This window comes from Dendropsophus ebraccatus, chromosome 2 (genome assembly GCF_027789765.1).
Source record: "Dendropsophus ebraccatus isolate aDenEbr1 chromosome 2, aDenEbr1.pat, whole genome shotgun sequence".
NCBI classification, from domain to species: Eukaryota; Metazoa; Chordata; class Amphibia; order Anura; family Hylidae; genus Dendropsophus; species Dendropsophus ebraccatus.
The window spans coordinates 3,461,708-3,482,079 of NC_091455.1; the positions used below are offsets into that span (position 1 = coordinate 3,461,708).

At 51.5% G+C, this 20,372-nt stretch overlaps 1 protein-coding gene across 3 annotated transcripts in view; it reads left to right on the forward strand.

Annotated features, from left to right (window-relative positions):
* The first annotated feature begins 435 nt into the window (after positions 1–435).
* The window catches only part of LOC138782919 (microtubule-actin cross-linking factor 1, isoforms 6/7-like), a 156,703-nt gene continuing 136,766 nt past the window's right edge, over positions 436–20,372 (forward strand). The window contains exon 1 of one of the 3 annotated variants that reach the window (XM_069956902.1): positions 436–524. The gene's annotated coding sequence lies outside the window, so the exon portion shown is untranslated. Of the gene's footprint in view, positions 525–9,791; positions 9,919–14,691; positions 14,788–20,372 lie in introns of those variants that run through there. The other 2 variants (XM_069956903.1, XM_069956905.1) reach the window with 2 other exon arrangements.

Here is a 20,372-nt window from a genome sequence, read left to right on the forward strand (position 1 = left end):
AGGATCCAGTGCAGAGCTGAAGGCATCAAGTGATTGTTTGTGTCAACCAGCGGATTATGGGGGATGATCGCACCACCTGCCCGCGCCTCAGGGCCGTCACATAGAGACATCAGCGACTACTGCCCCCAACTGGTCGTGGATGATTACTGTATGGCCACGGTGCCCAAGTAATACTGCCCCCCCCAGTGCCTAAGTAATACTGCCCCCAGTGCTCAAGCAATGCCGCCTGTAGTGCCCAAGTAATACCTCCGCCCCCCCCCCCCCCAGTGCCCAAGTAATACCGCCCTACAGCAACCAAGTAATACTGCCCCCCCAGTGTCCAAGTAAAAGCGCCCCACAGTGCATTACTTATACAGGGGTCCATGTGATCCTCTTGACTAATCTGCTCTTGTCCCCGCAGGCAGGAAGGTCGGGAGCTGTGGAGGCTGTGGAGGGCGGAGGTGCGGGAGCAGGTGCGCGCCCTGTGGCTGTGCCTCCAGATGATGGAGACCTCCCTGCCAGACCCCAGTGACCCCTGCTGGCAGGTAAAGGGGCAGTGTTTTGTATGGAGGGGGGAAATGTTGGGGTATGGGGTGTCATGGAGGGGGAGATGTCGGGGTGTTGAGTGTCATGGAGGGGGGAGATGTCGGGGTGTGGGGTGTCATGGAGGGGGGGAGATGTCGGGGTGTGGGGTGTCATGGAGGGGGGGAGATGTCGGGGTGTGAGATGTCGGGGTGTTGGGTTTCATGGAGGGAGGAGATGTCGTGGTGTTGGGTGTCATGGAGGGGGGAGATGTCGGGGTGTGGGGTGTCATGGAGGGGGGATGTCGGGGTGTTGGGTGTCATGGAGGGGGGAGATGTCGGGGTGTGGGTGTCATGGAGGGGGGAGATGTCGGGGTGTGGGGTGTCATGGAGGGGGGAGATGTCGGGGTGTGGGGTGTCATGGAGGGGGGGAGATGTCGGGGTGTGGGGTGTCATGGAGGGGGGGAGATGTCGGGGTGTTGGGTGTCATGGATGGGGGAGATGTCGGGGTGTGGGTGTCATGGAGGGGGGAGATGTTGGGGTGTGGGGTGTCATGGAGGGGGGAGATGTCGGGGGGTTGGGTGTCATGGAGGGGGGGAGATGTCGGGGTGTGGGGTGTCATGGAGGGGGGGAGATGTCGGGGTGTGGGGTGTCATGGAGGGGGGAGATGTCGGGGTGTTGGGTGTCATGGAGGGGGGATGTCGGGGTGTGGGGTGTCATGGAGGGGGGATGTCGGGGTGTTGGGTGTCATGGAGGGGGAGATGTCGGGGTTCTCACTATGGGGGCACAGCTGTGTGATACTGCCCCCGGTGGCTGCTCCTGCTCTTTGATGATGTCATATGAAGGTTCAGGGAACGTGTTTAGTTACTTCTTACATTATTTACTAAAGATAAACAAGATGGAGTGTACCCCCCAGGATGTGCGAATGGTCTGACCCAGCCCTGCATCACCCCCCAGAATGTGTGAATGGACTGACCCAGCCCTGCATCACCCCCCAGGATGTGCGAATGGACTGACCCAGCCCTGCATCACCCCCCAGGATGTGTGAATGGACTGACCCTGCCCTGCATCACCCCCCAGAATGTGTGAATGGACTGACCCAGCCCTGCATCACCCCCCAGGATGTGCGAATGGACTGACCCAGCCCTGCATCACCCCCCAGGATGTGTGAATGGACTGACCCTGCCCTGCATCACCCCCCAGAATGTGTGAATGGACTGACCCAGCCCTGCATCACCCCCTAGGATGTGTGAATGGACTGACCCAGCCCTGCATCACCCCCCCAGGATGTGCGAATGGACTGACCCAGCCCTGCATCACCCCCTAGGATGTGTGAATGGACTGACCCAGCCCTGCATCACCCCCCCCCCCCCCCCAGGATGTGTGAATGGACTGACCCAGCCCTGCATCACCCCCCAGGATGTGTGAATGGACTGACCCAGCCCTGCATCACCCCCCAGGATGTGTGAATGGACTGACCCAGCCCTGCATCACCCCCCAGGATGTGTGAATGGACTGACCCAGCCCTGCATCACCCCCCAGGATGTGTGAATGGACTGACCCAGCTCTGCATCACCCCCCCAGGATGTGTGAATGGACTGACCCAGCCCTGCATCACCTTCCAGGATGTGTGAATGGACTGACCCAGCCCTGCATCACCCCCCAGGATGTGTGAATGGACTGACCCTGCCCTGCATCACCCCCCAGAATGTGTGAATGGACTGACCCAGCCCTGCATCACCCCCCAGGATGTGTGAATGGACTGACCCAGCCCTGCATCACCTTCCAGGATGTGTGAATGGACTGACCCAGCCCTGCATCACCCCCCAGGATGTGTGAATGGACTGACCCTGCCCTGCATCACCCCCCAGTATGTGTGAATGGACTGACCCAGCCCTGCATCACCCCCCAGGATGTGTGAATGGACTGACCCAGCCCTGCATCACCACCCAGGATGTGTGAATGGACTGACCCAGCCCTGCATTCCCTCCTTTATCTTCTTCCCACCAGGGGGTGAGGACACATATAAGGGCCTTATTACAAGGAGCGAGTCTGCCCGATCAGGCCCATCTGCAGGTTATCTCTCCTTATAATAAAGACCAAGAAACGATAAGCTGAAAAATCATCGGCGCTGACGAATGTGTAATAGGGATGTCTGTGCAGTCCTTACGGTATATATGTGTATATATATATATATATATATATGTGTATATATATATTGTAGGGATCTTCCCGGGGGATGGTGTGTTAGGACACAGTTCAGGCAGCAAACTTGGACTTAAAAACAGCTTTGGTGTTTATTTGTAGCATAAACGGTCCAGCAACGTAAATACAGCAACACCGTGCAGTGAGAATAAACAAAACAAAAAGTCCTGCCCGTCTGGGCGCTTACTAATACAGCAGGTTACCTCTCTGTCACTTCACTTGGCAGGTAATATTGCAGGGTGTGCATAAGCCCCAGCTCCCAGCGAACACACCATGCAGGCTGATCACTCCTCTCTGAGAGCAAACCAAGGACCCTCTGCAGGGCTTTTCTCTGTCAGGCTGATTAGGGCCAGAGACACCTGACCCCAAAACCTGACCTGGATCGGGGGGAGGGAATGGCAAATCCCACTACCAAAACCTATCTGCCATTCCATGTAAGTCCAGGCCCGGCAATAATAAATAATAGCTCAGCAGCATAACACTGCTGAGCACAGATGCCTCCTGGACTCACCATCTCACGCTCCGTATTAACCTGGGTGAGATGTACACCCCCTCGAGCACTTTTCCCGTGACATGTCCACATATCCCCCCCCTCTTCTTCAGACCGGAGGGCTGAGCATTCTGTCCCCACAGACAGTGTACCCTTGATAGGGCGTCAGCATTTGCCTGTAATTTCCCTGGCCGGTGTTCCACAGTGAAATTGAAGTTTTGTAGGGACAGAAACCATCTAGTCACCCTTGCGTTTTTCACCTTGTTTAGCTTCATCCATGTTAGGGGGGCATGGTCTGTCACTAACTGAATTTCCTGCCTAGCAAGTAGTACCTCAGGGACTCTAGGGCCCACTTCACTGCCAGACACTCTCGCTCCACAATGGCGTAGTTTTTCTCGGCCGGGGATAGCTTCCTACTTAAGTACATCACCGGTGCTCCTCGCCATTCACGACCTGTGAGAGGACGGCACCTAACCCTGTGTTAGAGGCGTCTGTCTGTACTAGAAACTCTCGCCTAAAGTCAGGGGTAACTAGCACAGGGTGTTGGCACAGGGCAGACTTAAAGGGGTAGTCCACCCAAAAAATTTTTCTTTCAAATCAACTGGTGCCATAAAGTGCCAGAGATTTGTAATTCACTTCTATTAAAAAATCTTAAGTCTTCCAGTACTTATTAGCTGCTGTATGTCCAGCAGGAAGTGGTGTTTTCTTTCCGGTCTGACCCAGTGCTCTCTGTTGCCTCCTCTGTCCATGTCAGGAACTGTCCAAAGCAGGAGCAAATCCCCATAGAAAACCCCTCCTGCTCTCCAGACTGGAAATAATACAACTTCCTGTTGGGCATACAGCAGCTAATAAGTACTGGAAGGCTTGAGATTTTTTAATAGAAGTAAATTACAAATCTCTGTCACTTCATGGCAGCAGTTGATTTGAAAGAAATTTTTTTTGGGTGGACTACCCCTTTAAGGCTTTGAAAAGCCTTCTCGGCCTCTGGAGTCCATGTCACCATTGCGGACTTCGCACCCTTTGTCAGGTCAGTTAGTGGGGCTGCAACTGACGCAAAATTTGGCACAAACCTACGGTAATAGCCCGTAATACCCAGGAAAGCTCTGACCTGTTTCTTTGTGAGGGGTTGAGGCCAATTCTGTATTGCCTCGATTTTATTTAGTTGTGGTTTCACTAACCCCCTCCCAATAATGTAGCCCAAGTATTTGGCCTCCTCTAAGGCTAGTGCACACTTCTCTGCATTGATGGTTAACCCCGCATCACTTATGGCATCTAACACCGCCTGGACCTTACAGAGGTGACTTTCCCAATCCGGGCTAAAAATGACCACATCATCGAGGTAGGCAGCGGAGTAATCACGATGTGGTCGCAGAATCAAGTCCATCAACCTCTGAAAAGTGGCAGGGGCTCCATGTAACCCGAATGGCATCACTACGTATTGGAAGAGCCCATCAGGGGTGGAGAATGCAGTCTTCTCTCTAGCCTCAGGAGTGAGTGGGATCTGCCAGTATCCCTTAGTGAGATCGAGGGTAGTTATGTACCTGGCATTACCCATCCTTTCTATCAACTCATCTACCCTGGGCATGGGGTAGGCATCGAACTTGGAGATCTCATTTAACTTTCTAAAGTCATTACAGAACCTCCAAGTTCCATTGGGCTTTGGGATTAACACAATCGGGCTGGACCACTCGCTCTGGGACACCTCAATGACCCCTAGGTCAAGCATACGTTTTACCTCAGATGATACCGCCTCCCTCCGTGCTTCTGGTATCCTATAGGGCTTCAGGTTTACTCTGCTTCTAGGCTCAGTTTCAATGTGATGATGAATGAGATGCGTACGCCCTGGGAGGTCAGAAAACTTGTCTTTATTTCTCTGCAGGAACTCCTTAGCTTCCTGCTTCTGGGACACTGATAGGGTGTCACCAATCCTGACCGGAGGGATTGGTGGTGACAGATGACCAACAGGCTTTGTCGCCACCAAGGATTCCCTGTCTTTCCAGGGCTTGATCAGGTTTATGTGATAAACTTGGAAAGGCTTCCTTCTACCTGGTTGGTGTACCTTGTAGTTGACCTCACTGATCTTCTCTACAATTTCATAGGGACCCTGCCACTTTGCTAAGAATTTGCTTTCTACCGTGGGAACAAGAATGAGGACCCGGTCACCTGGGCTGAATGTCCTGATTCTGGCAGAACGATTGTAAATTCTGCTTTGGCCCTCTTGCGCCCTCTGGAGGTGTTCCCTTACTAGGGGCATTACAGTGGCTATACGGTCCTGCATTTGTGCTACATGTTCTATAACACTCTTGTATGGGGTGGACTCACTTTCCCATGTCTCTTTCGCTATATCCAACAAACCCCTAGGGTGACGACCATAGACCAACTCGAAGGGAGAGAACCCTGTGGACGCTTGGGGTACTTCCCTAATAGAAAACATCAGGTAAGGTAGTAAGTGATCCCAATCACGACCATCCTTTTCCACCACTTTCTTTAACATATGTTTCAGGGTTTTATTAAACCTCTCCACTAACCCGTCTGTCTGTGGGTGATATACAGAGATACGTAGGTGTGAGATTTTAAACAGTTTGCATAGCTCTTTCATTACCTTTGACACAAATGGGGTACCTTGGTCGGTCAAGATTTCCTTGGGGATCCCCACCCTGGAAAACATATAAAACAATTCCCGTGCAATGGTTTTAGAGGCAGTGTTTCTTAGGGGTACAGCCTCAGGATAGCGGGTCGCGTAGTCCAACACAACTAGAATGTACTGGTGTCCCCTAGCCGACTTTACAATGGGGCCCACCAAGTCCATTGCGATCCGGTCAAAAGGTACCTCTATGATGGGGAGTGGGAACAAAGGACTGCGGAAATGCGACACTGGAGCGCTAAGCTGACAAGTGGGGCACGACTCACAGTATTTTTTTATGTCAGCATAAATCGCAGGCCAATAAAACCTCTGGAGGACTCTCTCCTGTGTTTTATCCGTCCCCAAGTGGCCCCCAAGGACATGATTATGGGCCATGTCGAGTACCTGTCGCCGGTACGACTTAGGCACCAGAAGCTGTTCCACCACCTCATCATTAATCCTAGTGACTCTATAGAAGAGATCATTAGTCATAGAAAAATGTGGAAACTTTCTCTCAGCTTCTGGTTCCTGAGGTCCCATTCATAACAGTGACCTGCTCTCTCGCATTTCTGAGAGTGGGGTCCTGTAATTGTGCAGTACCAAAATTATCCCTAGACACCTCTAAGTCTGGAACATTCTGCGCAGTGGGAGGAGCCTCTTCCTCACCAGCCAGGACCTGCAAAGGAAAAGCATCATTTTCATCCTGTACATTTTTATCATTGACCGTGGGTAATGCAATAGACTTAGGGGTCTCCTCACTCCTTTCAGGGGATTGTTGTTTTCCCCATAGAGCCCAGAACAAAGGAAAATCACGCCCCAATATCACATTATGCATAAGGTTTTTAACCACACCCACTTCATACTGTACCGTGCCTAGTTCAGTCCCGACATTAGCCAGTACTATAGGGTAAACCTTTGTATCACCATGTATGCACACCACACTCATATGTCTTTCTGGCACCAAGTCCCCAGTCACCAGGCTGGCATGCACCAAGGTGACAAGGCTTCCTGAGTCCAGCAACGCCGCAACAGGGAAGTCATTGACCGTAATGTTGCAGACTTGTGGTTCAGTCTCTAGTCCCGTGACTGCAACAAAAGACGGCTCCGCAAATAGCGACTGACGCCGGCTAGCGTCACACTCCATGGGCTCAGTGGTAAGAGGGCAATGGGCAGACATATGTCCCGTCTCATGGCATCTCCAGCACTGGATAGGGCCTGGTCTCCTTGGCAGGGAGTCCTTTTTAGGGCCACTTAGCCACCGGGGACCACCACCAGTCTTTTTCCCCTGAGACACCTCCTGAGCGCTCTTCCCTCTATCAGCACCCCTCCACACTCCCCCAATAGATGGAAGTCTCTTACCAGCCGATGGCACAGATCTGGCACTCCGTGGAGGTGAAGGTGCTGCAGGAACATCACGGAGGTAGTCCTCGGTCGCCTGGAACCTCTCCACAAGGCTGACGAGTTCGTCGGCACTCCTAGGGTCGCCTTGTCCCACCCAGCGTTGTAGATCAGCAGGAAGGGCACGGAGGTAGCGATCCTTCACGACCCTCTCTAGGATCTGGGCAGGAGTAGAGGTGTCTGGCTCCAACCACTTTCTTGCCAAATGGATCAGGTCGTACATCTGGGACCTCGCTGACTTGTCCAGACTGTAGCTCCAGTTGCGGACTCTCCGGGCACGGACAGCAGCAGTAACTCCTAGTTGGGCGAGTATCTCTGCTTTTAGCCGAGGATAGTCTTTGACCTCTTGCTCACTGAGGTCATAATAGGCCTTTTGAGGTTCGCCTGTTAAATAGGGCGCAATCACTTCTGCCCACTCAGTGGAGGGTAACTTCTCTCTCTCAGCCACCCGCTCAAAGACAGTTAAGTAGGCCTCAATATCATCATCCGCAGTCATCTTTTGCAGCGCTTGCTGCACGGCTCTTTTCACAGACAAAGTCTCTGGCGCGGCTGCTGCCACCAGCTGGGGATTAGTACCTGCAGGCGCCTCTTGCTTTGCTATTAGGTGCTCAATAAGTCTCTGTTGTGCAGCCATTGTCTGTTCATGGCGCAGGTTAGCGTCTGTCAGAGCCTGTTGTTGCTGCAAACTCACTTGCATTAACTGCTTCATCATCTCCTCCATGTTGCTTGGCTGTTTTTGGAGTGAAGCCGCAGCCTTCACCCAGGCTGTTCACTCCTGTCTGAGAGCAAACCAAGGATCCTCTGCAGGGCTTTTCTCTGTCAGGCTTGATTAGGGCCAGAGACACCTGACCCCAAAACCTGACCTGGATCGGGGGGAGGGAATGGCAAATCCCACTACCAAAACCTATCTGCCATTCCATGTAAGTCCAGGCCCGGCAATAATAAATAATAGCTCAGCAGCATAACACTGCTGAGCACAGATGCCTCCTGGACTTACCATCTCACACTCCGTATTAACCTGGGTGAGATGTACACCCCCTCGAGCACTTTTCCCGTGACATGTCCACAATATATATATATATATATATATATATATATATATGTGTGATGTCCGTGCATCCCTTGCTGTATAGATATATTGTTAGTGATGTCCGTGCTGCCCTTGCTGTGTATATCATTAGTGATGTCTGTAAACCCTTGCTGTATATATATGTGTATATATATATATGTATCTCGTTAGTGAAGTCCACGCAGCGATTGCTATATAGATATAGTGATGTCCGTGCAGCCCTTGCTGTGTGTGTGTGTGTGTACATAAATATATATGTATTGTTAGTGGTCTGTGCAGCCCTTGCTGTACATAGATAGTGATGTCTGTGTAGTCCTTGCGGTGTGTGTGTGTGTGTATATATATATATATATATATATATATATATATATATATATATATTATGAGTAGTGATGTCTGTGCAGCCCTTGCTGTAGATAGTGATGTCTGTGTAATCCTTGCGGTGTGTGTGTGTGTATATATACATATATATATTATGAGTTGTGATGTCCGTGCAGCCCTTCCTGTTTTATTTTTTAGCAGGTTTAAACAACTACAAAGATCAGCTCCTTGCCTGATCGTTGTCTTTATTACACGGAGGGATAATCGGCCTGATCGGACAGATTAATGATCCTCCGTATAATACAGTGTTATAATACACACTGTCCATAGCAACCAGTCATGGTTCCCATAGCAACCAACCACAGCTCAGCTTTCTGGTCCCATAATGCTTCAAAACAATGAAAGCTGGGTTGTGACTGGTTACTATGGGAGCTGTGATTGGCTGCTATAAAAGCTGATTGGTTGCTATGGGCAACAGAGTGAATCTTACCATATGATCGCACCATAGCACTTCTCTTAGGCAGTATCACACATGAGAGGCTTAGATACAGTAGTATATGATGTAGATATGCTCTAGGCCACTGTCCCCACCTCAGAGGGTGAATTTCCTCTGCTCCTGGGGGTCAGATCTGGGCTCTCAGTAGGGGCCCCTGGGGGTCAGATCTAGGCTCTCAGTAGGGGCCCCTGGGGGTCAGATCTGGGCTCTCAGTAGGGGCCCCTGGGGGTCAGATCTAGGCTCTCAGTAGGGGCCCCTGGGGGTCAGATGTAGGCTCTCAGTAGGGGCCCCTGGGGGTCAGATCTAGGCTCTCAGTAGGGGCCCCTGGGGGTCAGATCTGGGCTCTCAGTAGGGGCCCCTGGGGGTCAGATCTGGGCTCTCAGTAGGGGCCCCTGGGGGTCAGATCTGGGCTCTCAGTAGGGGTCCCTGGGGGTCAGATCTGGGCTCTCATTAGCAGTCTGACCTGTTCACTCTCTCTTCCCGGACGCGGCCATAACTCTCTCCGGCCGGGGTCAGGGAACCGGGAAGTGGACAATGGCGGCGGTGGCTGATTGTGGCCGAACAATGGAGCCTGTCATGCGGGGCTAATGGCTGGAATAATCTTCCCAGCGGCCGGGGGATGGGGCCCAAATACTATGTCACCCCTATAACCGGGTGTCCGCACCCCAACTCTATCAATACAGGGACTGACAGAGCTCACAGGGGATTGTCTACACTGATACACTGTAACAAACCTGCAGCTACGTGCGGAAGAAAGCAACACAGAACAATGTCCCCATTCACAGACAGCAAGAGAGGGATGTGACTGTAGGACAGGTATATACAATCTATTACTCTCTGGTATCAGCCATGTCAGGCTGGGGGGGGGGTGACTGTAGGACAGGTATATACAATCTATTACTCTCTGGTATCAGCCATGTCAGCCTGGGGGGGTGACTGTAGGACAGGTATATACAATCTATTACTCTCTGGTATCAGCCACGTCAGGCTGGGGGGGTGACTGTAGGACAGGTATATACAATCTATTACTCTCTGGTATCAGCCATGTCAGGCTGGGGGGGGGGGATGTAGGACAGGTATATACAATCTATTACTCTCTGGTATCAGCCATGTCGGGCTGGGGGGTGGGGGGGAGGTGACTGTAGGACAGGTATATACAATCTATTACTCTCTGGTATCAGCCATGTCAGGCTGGGGGGGGGGGTGTAGGACAGGTATATACAATCTATTACTCTCTGGTATCAGCCATGTCAGGCTGGGGGTGTGTGTAGGACAGGTATATACAATCTATTACTCTCTGGTATCAGCCATGTCAGGCTGGGGGGGAGAGGGTGTAGGACAGGTATATACAATCTATTACTCTCTGGTATCAGCCATGTCAGACTGGGGAGGTGACTGTAGGACAGGTATATACAATCTATTACTCTCTGGTATCAGCCATGTCAGGCTGGGGGGGGGGGGGTGTAGGACAGGTATATACAATCTATTACTCTCTGGTATCAGCCATGTCAGGCTGGGGGAGGGGAGGTGACAGCTGATTCCTCTCCTGGTCAGGTGTGGTGGTGCAGGTGGAGCTCTCTGCTGCTGGGATCGCTCTGAGTCTGGTGCCTGAGGCCTGCTCCCTTCTGCCTGGGGGGGGGAGTTGGCTTTGGGATGCAGGAGGAAGGCGAGTCCCAGGCCTCTGTTTCCCGGGGTAGGCCGGCGGGGACGGGTGGTGCACAGCAACTGGCCTATTCGGAGGGGGTACGGAGATCTGGCGGGGGTCGCAGTGATGCTGCCTCTGCCCCCCCTCTGGTTTCTAGCTATAGCCGGGAGGCTGTGCTGGAGGTGAAGGACTGGGGTGTGAGGAGCCCTGAGGAGACGACTGACGTTAATGGATCCAGAATTGCCTATTTTCTTAAGAGCTATGAACTGAATGGCAAAGAACTGTGCAAACTGCGTGCTGAGCTGCAATGCGCCCGAGTCCAGGTGACCAACACGTCAGGACGGAAGCGCACGGAGGCCAACAAGCTGATAATGAGAATAAAATCCGAAATTAACTTACTGGAAAAGAAAAACATGGACATTCAGAGGAACAGCGGGCCCTTCCAGGAGAAGCTGCTGAACCAGGCCAGGTTTGACCAAATGAACAAGGGGTTAAGCCAGAGTGACTACATGGAGAGAGCGGAGGAGGCCGAGGCTCCTGATGTGACCCAGATGTCCCAGAGTGGGATCTGCCCCGGACAGCCCTCAGCTCCAGGACCCAGAGGCCCAGACGGTGACGGCAGCGACCCAGGAGGGGACCTGATGGCGGCCATCGTACAGATGGAATCTCCGGTGCGGGCGGTTGGACCAGAAAGGGGTGAGTCTCCATCTAATGCCCCCCTTTCCCCAGCTCCACCTAGTAGGTGCCCTGTGGTGGGCAGGGGATGAGCGGTGGGCAGAGTATGAAGGTTCCCTCAGTAACATCACATGATGCTGTTTCGGCTTGTGGTAGCAGTAAGAGTGTCAGGGCGATTACGGCTGTGAAGCCGGACATTGTTGGGAAGGTTGGCGGCCCAGCGGGAGGCTGCATGTCTCTGGCATCGGGGGCCACAGCAAATCGGACAAGGTTAAGGCTGTGGACCCTGTGTCAGAGATTAGGAGCAAAGGCGCAGGTGAGCGGTGCCACGGGGTGCCGGGCGGTAAAGCAGGCTCTGCGGTGGGGTCTGCTGTCGGGGTGTCACCTGTGGTGGTTTCTAGTGGGGGAACCGTGTCGGCTGCTGGGACAGGTGGCACCTGCTGGGACAGGTGGCACACGTACTGGGACCATGCAAGAGACTAAACATGCTGCTGATGGTGGGGTTGTGAAAGCATCCAGACTAACTACTGCTGTAAAGATGGCGACGAGTCATGTGACCGGTGAGGTGGAGGGGGTTCCTGGCGAGAAGTTGAAGCCTACTGCTGTTACAGCAACGGACGGAGACTTGCCAGGTTCCCCCGGGGAAGCTGAGGTCACTCCTTGCATTACCCTGTCTGTGCCTTCTGGTCCAGGACTGAATGGTGGTGTGAATGGTGGAGAGGGAGCGAGGGAGGATGGGGAAGATGATGAGAGGATGGATGTTGGGGATCGGAGGATGAGTGGAGGGGATGGATGCATGGTTCCTGTGGAGAGTGATGCTGGTGTGGTTGGTCCGTCTGAACCCCCGGCAGCAGCGGTGAGGAGCTATGCGAGTGTTGCTGCCGAGGCACATAGGCTGTATGAGAGAGCTGCACCCCCTGGTCCTGGGAATAGTGACACCCAAAGGCGCTTCTTGGAGGCCTTGCGGAGGGGGGATAGATCTATCACTGTAGAGGGTAGAGAGGTAAAGCTGTCTTTCTGGATAGAGAGGCATGGCTTAGCCGCCTTCCGAGAGCAAAGGAGCGGGGAGGAGTCATGGTCACTCCCCACAGCCGGGTCCGGGGTGGCCAGGAGGAATGTGGTCCGTCTTAGGTGGAGGGGCAATGATCCCTGTCCTAATAGAACTAAAGTAGTGGAGCTCCTCCTCAAGATGGATTTCAGGGCTAATGACATCTTTGCCCTGATACATCCTCATGGTTCGCCGATTTTCGATGTCAGTTTCGTCCGGGCTGAAGGGCTTGAGCTTTTTTGGTCTCGGTACGAGCTGGCAAAGATAGAACCCGAATGGAGAGACTTTGCTGTCCAAGCAGTCTCCCGTCAGAACAACATCAAGAAAGTGACGGTATTAACATGTAACGAATCTCTTTCTTGCATAGACATCATGACCTGGATTGGGCGTTACGGAGAGGTGGTCAACATTCCCCAGAAGAACAGGGATGAGTTTGGTATCTGGTCGGGGGCCTGGACCTTCATGGTCAAGTTGAAGGTTTCAGGTAATTCTGTCACCCACATTCCCTCTTCCACTTTCTTGGGGAGGGACAGGATTCTGGTCTTCTACCAGGGGTAGCCGAAGGTCTGCCATAGGTGCGGTGACCCCACACACTTTAGTGCACAATGTAAGGTGCAGAAATGCGCCCTGTGTGGAGGGATAGGACATCTTGCCGCAGCCTGTGGGGACATTCGTTGCAACCTGTGTGGTGATCTCGGTCACCCTTTCAGCTGCTGTCCGGTCTCCTTTGCCAATGCGGTCCAAACTTCAGTTGGGGTTAGCCCTGAGGCTGACCCTACCGGAGAGGGTGCCAGCAGAGGCAGGGAGGCTACTGGTCCAGGGAAGAGAAAATTAACACCATCCAAGCTGAAGGGTATGGAGACACGCCAGAGGCAAAGGGAGGGGGAACCTCAGGTGGCAGCTGAGGAGGTTCCTGTACCTGAGCCTGAGGTGGTGGAGATTGCTGAGGACCTGAGGGACAGTGAGTTGGAGGAGGAGTCCAGGAGACTGGATAGAGAGGAGGAGGAGAGGGCCACTACTGCAACCTCCTCTCCCGCAGAGTCTGGATGAGGAAAGCAAACAGTGGCTAGAGAATAAGAGAAGATCGGGTGCCAGAAAAAAGAGTAAGAGGGTGAAGAAGAAGGAGTCTTCTTTCCTTGAGTGGGATCATTCCGTTCCCCTCACCCTTGTCCAGATACCGGCGGAAGAACCTACTGGCTCCCCTCTGGTGGGCTGCCCTAACCGGTACCGGGCCCTCAGGGATATTTCCTCCTCTGATGAGGGGGCTGGGGAGTCGGTGCCGGTGTCTGAAGTGAGGTCTCTGAGGGGTGTCAGGTCTTCCTCTCAGGTAACGGGGGGAGGACCTGTCTCAGGACCATGTGGGGTGCAGAGTGTGACTTGTGTGGAGGAGGGAACACGCCCTGTAAATATGGATGTGTCTGTGTGCTTGAAAAGGGGGAAGGAAAGAAAGTCTGATGAAGATATTAAGCACAAGGAAGGGGGAGGGAAAAAGAGGGCTGTCAAGCTTGATCACCCATGATGGCGGCACCCTCCCCGTTGACTCTGGCGGGTATTAACGTCCCCAGGATAAAGTCAGATACGGCAAGATTTATGGCCTTTGATTTTCTCGGTCGAATACAGGCCGACATTTTCTTTTTGCAAGAGACCAGACTTACAGATCTACCAACCATCCATAAGGCAAAGCGTGAGTGGAGGCATGGCCCCTCTCACTGGTCTCTTGCGGCAGAGCCGTATAGCGGGGTGGCGGTTCTTTTTAATACCGCACAGGTTGAATGCAAACTCGTAATCGAGCTAGAAATGGGGCGATGTCTGGTATTAGACGTCCTCATGAAGGGACAAGAGCTGCGCCTCATAAACGTCCACAAACTAAATAGGAGTCTCTTTATGAGGATTAAGCCTCTACTTTTTACTAGCCGGCAGGTCATCTTTGGAGGGGACTTTAATGCTGTAACAAGGTCCCGAGATAGAGGAGGCTCCAGAGATCGGCTAGGTTATGATAGCGCCGCTCTGAACAGCATAGCCAGTGAGACTCGTCTGGTGGATGTCCACATCCGACATACTCCAGACCACAGTGGGTTCACCTATTTTAGGGGTAGAGAGGTCAGGTCTAGGATAGATAGGTTTTTTTGTTAAGGAGGAGGCTGTCTCTTCACCTTTACAGGTGGTGGAGGTAGAATTCTCCGATCACTGTTTGATTATGTTTTCTTTGAATGTTTCAGAGACCCCCAGGATGGGAAGGGGATTGTGGAAGCTGAATTCGTCTCTCCTGGAAGTCGAGGAAATCAGACAATCCTTTGAGGAGTTTCTGCAGAGCCAGGTACCATTACTGGACTTATGCAGCACTAAGTCAGAGTGGTGGGAGATGTTCAAAAAACGGGCGGCGAAATTCTTCCGCCAGACCGCGAACCTTAGGAGTCTGAATAGGGATCGCCTATATCAGGCACTAAGGAGGAAACTCGAGGTCCTTGTCTCGAATGGAGGTGACAGAGAGGAGATCTCCAGAGTGAAGTCTTTGCTGAAGAAGTGCCAGTACGATAGACACACATCTTTGGTTTTCGAGAGGGATTTCGGGAAGTACCGCTCGCCCGACCCTTGTCGAAGCTGTAAGATGTCAGTGGATTGTAAGTTTGTGTCAGGCCTGGTCGATAGTACAGGATCTCTGAACAAGTCCAGATCAGGGATCTTGGAGGTCATCAGAGCTTTCTACTCGCATCTCTTGGGGAAGAGGGATCTCGATCGAGGCAAGACGTCGGCTTTCCTGGCTGATGCCATTTCCCGCTCAGGAGTAGACCCCTCTCTTAATGTTTTGACAGATAAGATCAGAGAAGAGGAAGTCAGGCTGGCGATTGAGAGGCTCGCCCTCAAAAAGTCACCAGGGCCGGATGGCTTAACGTCCGAATTTTATAAGACCTTTAAGGACGCTTTGGTTCCCCTCTTGACTGAGGTAATAAATGAGTCTCTCTCCTCGGGCACTCTGCCGAGGTCGATGAGGAGGTCGGCTCTGATCATCCTGTCAAAGGGTAAAGACCCGTCCCACATTGAGAATTGGCGTCCCATAGCGCTTCTTAATGTGGACAGAAAGATCCTGGCAAAAGTGTTATTCAACAGGTTGGTGAAATTTGCACCCCAGCTCCTTTCGGGGGCCCAGCACTGCTCTGTTCCCGGTCGTAGCACTTTTAGTGCTGTGCTTGGTGTCCGCGAGGCCGTGGAGCAGGGTAGGGCTGGTCACTGGAAGGGGTTTCTACTGTCCTTGGACCAAGCTAAGGCTTTTGATCGGGTTGATCACGAGTACCTCTGGTCTACTCTTTTGAAATACGGTCTGCCGGGGAGGTTCGTGGATTGGCTGAGAACATTGTACGCGGGGGCTGAGACTTTTCCGTTGGTGAACGGTTGGGTGGGCCGCCCTTTTGCGGTGGAGTCTGGTGTACGTCAGGGCTGTCCTTTAAGCCCTCTGCTTTATGCGTTCGCCATCGACCCCTTCCTCCGAAGGATAGATGGTGGACCGTTGGCGGGGGTGAGGATGGACCTGGCGGTGCCGGACTCTGCCTTGAGGGTAGTGGCGTACGCCGATGATGTCTCCATTTTTGTCTCTTCCCAGGGGGAGGCGGAATGGGTGATGTCAGAGGTGGATTGCTACTCGGAGGCATCGGGGTCTAAAATCAACTGCGACAAGTGCAAAAGTCTTTGGTTGGGAGGGGGAGACCCTGAGTTTTGTCTCCCGGACACCCTCCCTGTGCCCCAAGAATCTGCAAAAATTCTGGGCATCGAATTTGGTCCCGGGGATTACCCCACACGAAATTGGGAGAGCAGACTGGAAGATGTCTCCAAAAGAGTGGAACAGTGGAAAGGTTGGTCTTTGACTTTTAGGGAAAGGGTCTTCTTGATCAAGTCTTTCTTGCTCCAGTTGTTAGTCTACTTGGGCAGTGTGAGCCTTTTGCCGGAACCCCTCTGGACGCGGGTCTACGGTCTCTTCTTCCTAATGTTGTGGGGGAACAGGCTTAACCTAGTTAAGAGGGAGGTGACTTACCGCACAAGGAGACTAGGCGGGTTGGGTATGGTCAACCCGGTGGTGTTTTTAGTAAACACCTTTTTAAAGACTAATGTTGCGAACCTCTGGAAAGAGAGGGCTCCTCCGTGGGTAGTCTCTTGCAGGAAATGGTTTCAGCCTTTCTTCCAGGAATGGGAGATAGGCGGTCGAGTGAAGGATCTTCGCACGCCACACGGGCATCTCCCGACTTATGCTGCACTGGTTCTGAAGGTGATCAGGCGGTGGGGGCTGGGAATGTGGGAGGTGAGAACTCTCCCGAGGAGAATCCTCGACAAGAGGGTCTTACTGAGCCATTTCCAGAAACCACTGGCCCTCAAGGATTGCCCAGGTGGGGATCAGGGGATTGGGTTGTCTCTTTTAAATTCACCTAGGATCCCCCTAAAGTTTTGGGATTTGACCTGGCGCGGCTTCCATGGTAGGCTATATGTGAAGGACAATCTGAAGTACAGGAACTCTGACGAGAAGGGGTGTCCTCGGGAGGAGTGTGGGGGAGCGTTGGAGAATATGGATCACTTCCTGCTTCATTGTCCTTTTAATATAGAGGTATATCAAAGGGTGGGCGCTTCCATCGGCTGGCTGAGGCTGGCTGCCCTTTCCTATGGTGAGTGGACCTATGGAACGTTCAAAGACCTGGGCGGTAGGGACCGCTGCACTTTATTCTTAGTCAGTGTAGTGGTCAGGTATCACACGTGGCACGCTCGGTGTTTAGTTTCGACGAGACAGAAAATCCTCCCTGGGAATGAGGTTTGTAGGAACACGCTCGGTGACCTGGTGAAGGTGCGCTCGGTGGAGTATGAAAGGTTGGAGGCATCTAAGGCATCGACCCTTTGGAGGGGGATTTCCTTTAAGGTGCCTTAGCCGAGTAGTCTCTTTCCTGGTCAGGGGCTGACGCTATCACCTTAGATTTTTGTTTTGTTTTTGTGATGGATAGGATGTAGATGGCTTACAGACATCGAACCTGAGCCCTGAGGGTTTGCTGGGTGGCCTATGGTGTTGGGGATATGTAAAGTATGGAGGTTGGGGGGTTATGATGTAGGGTATATTGTATCATAGTTGTATATATGTGGGAATAGAGGGGTATGGGAGGTGGGGGGGGCGGGGGCTGTAGTATATTATAGTTGTATATATGTGGGTACAGAGGGGTATGGGAGGTGGGGGGGCGGGGGCTGTAGTATATTATAGTTGTATATATGTGGGTACAGAGGGGTATGGGAGGTGGGGGGGCGGGGGCTTTGTTGTATTGTATTATAGTTGTATATATGTGGGTATACAGGGGTATGGGAGGTGGGGGGGGCGGGGGCTTTGTTGTATTGTATTATAGTTGTATATATGTGGGTATACAGGGATATGGGAGGTTGGGGGGGCGGGGGCTTTGTTCTATTGTATTATAGTTGTATATATGTGGGTATACAGGGATATGGGAGGTTGGGGGGGCGGGGGCTTTGTTGTATTGTATTATAGTTGTATATATGTGGGTATAGAGGGGTATGGGAGGTTGGGAGGGTGGGGGCTGTAGTATATTATAGTTGTATATATGTGGGTATACAGGGGTATGGGAGGTTGGGAGGGCGGGGGCTGTAGTATATTATAGTTGTATATATGTGGGTACAGAGGAGTATGGGAGGTGGAGGGGCGGGGGCTTTGTTGTATTGTATTATAGTTGTATATTTGTTGGTACAGAGGGGTATGGGTGGTTGGGGGGCAGGGGCTTTGTTGTATTGTATTATAGTTGTATTTGTTAATACAGAGGGTTCCGGGAGGTGGGGGGGGGGGGGGGGTATTATATTATGATTATGTCTTAAAAAAAAAAAAGTTGAGTTTGGTTATTTTATTATTTTCATTTCCTGTCTTGGTTTTATGCAGTCGGTTATGGAGATTGCTGGACTGTTTTGTGGAATATTGTTGCTTATTTGGTTATTTTTTTGGGGGGGTTATTTTTATGTGGTTGTATATAATGTGTATATATATGTGGCTGTATATAATGTGTGTAGAGGTGACTGTATGGTGTCCTGGACCAGACAGGGTTATATGTATATTATGTATATGGGATCTGTATATGCCGGAATAGGCTGTTCTATTTTGTTACGAATTGTTTATATTTCTGTTATTTCATTTGTTTATGATTTATTGTTATGGCCGATATGCCGGGTTGTGTTTTGTATTTTTTTTTATATAAAATAAAAGAGTTACAATCTATTACTCTCTGGTATCAGCCATGTCAGGCTGGGGGGGGGGGTGGTGTAGGACAGGTATATACAATCTATTACTCTCTGGTATCAGCCATGTCAGGCTGGGGGGGGGGGGGGGTGTAGGACAGGTATATACAATCTATTACTCTCTGGTATCAGCCATGTCAGGCTTGGGGGGGAGGTGACTGTAGGACAGGTATATACAATCTATTACTCTCTGGTATCAGCCATGTCAGGCTGGGGGGGGGGTGTAGGACAGGTATATACAATCTATTACTCTCTGGTATCAGCCATGTCAGGCTGGAGGGGAGGTGACTGTAGGACAGGTATATACAATCTATTACTCTCTGGTATCAGCCATGTCAGGCTGGGGGGGAGGTGACTGTAGGACAGGTATATACAATCTATTACTCTCTGGTATCAGCCATGTCAGGCTGGGGGAGGTGACTGTAGGAGACAGGTATATACAATCTATTACTTAAAACCCCATGGTATTCTATAGGATAATGGGTATTATATATGGTAGTCTATAGAATTAGGGGTATTATATATGGGATGCTATAGGATGATGGGTATTACATCTGCTATAGGATGATTGCGATTATATATGGTAATCTATAGAATGATTGGTATTATATATTGGATGTTATAGGATGATGGGCATTATATAGGGGGTTCTATAAGATGGTTATTATAAATGGGATGCTATAGGATGTTGGCTAATATATGAAATTCTATAGGATGATGGGTATTATATATGGGATGCTGTAGGATGGTTGGTATTATATATATGGTAGTCTATAGGATGATGGGTATTATATATGGGATGCTGTAGGATGGTTGGTATTATATATATGGTAGTCTATAGGATGATGGGTATTATATATGGGATGCTGTAGGATGGTTGGTATTATATATATAAGATGATGGATGTTGTATTGGATAATAGGCATTATTGCTGTTGTTGCCCGGGAGGTAGCCGCACAGGGGGAGGCCAGTAGAGACCATGGTCCGGCACCTTCCCCTCCCCCCCCTCTTTAGGGCCTATTTGCACAATAAGGAGCCGGGTTTAACTCCTGTGATGCCGCTGTTCGCCCCTGGTTGTCAAGGAAACTCTGAGGGGTTTAAGAAACACGAGGGCCGGGGAGGAGGGGGATAGATGGGAGCTCGGAGTAACATCTCCACACAATGCAGCCCCCCCATCCATGTGTCAGGATGATGAGCGAAGAGGAAGCAGCCTGTGAGATTAACCCCCCGCGCCCCCATAACCCCGCACAGTGCCTGTCCTCTCCCATAATATATCAACAATGTGCCGTCTCTTCTCCCGTACGATGGTATAAAGGCTGCGTCCCACCTGCTGCACATCGGTGAATCTCTTCTGGCCCCATGTGTCACCCCTCACCGGAGATGTCAGCGCCGCAGGGACACCGCTTTATCAGCTCCTCAGTAAACTCCTCGACACAACATCAATTTCCTCCACTTTTTTGTTTTGACCTTTGATATGTAAAATGTTTTTTCCCCAATTAACAAAATTCTAAATGACGGAAGAGAAGTGTGAATAAGATGAGTATTAGGCTCGACCGCCATCGCCTTCCGCCGCGTCACCGCCAGTCACTAGTCCGGTCAGGGATTGGGCAGGATTATAGTCCGGTCATCATACCTCCC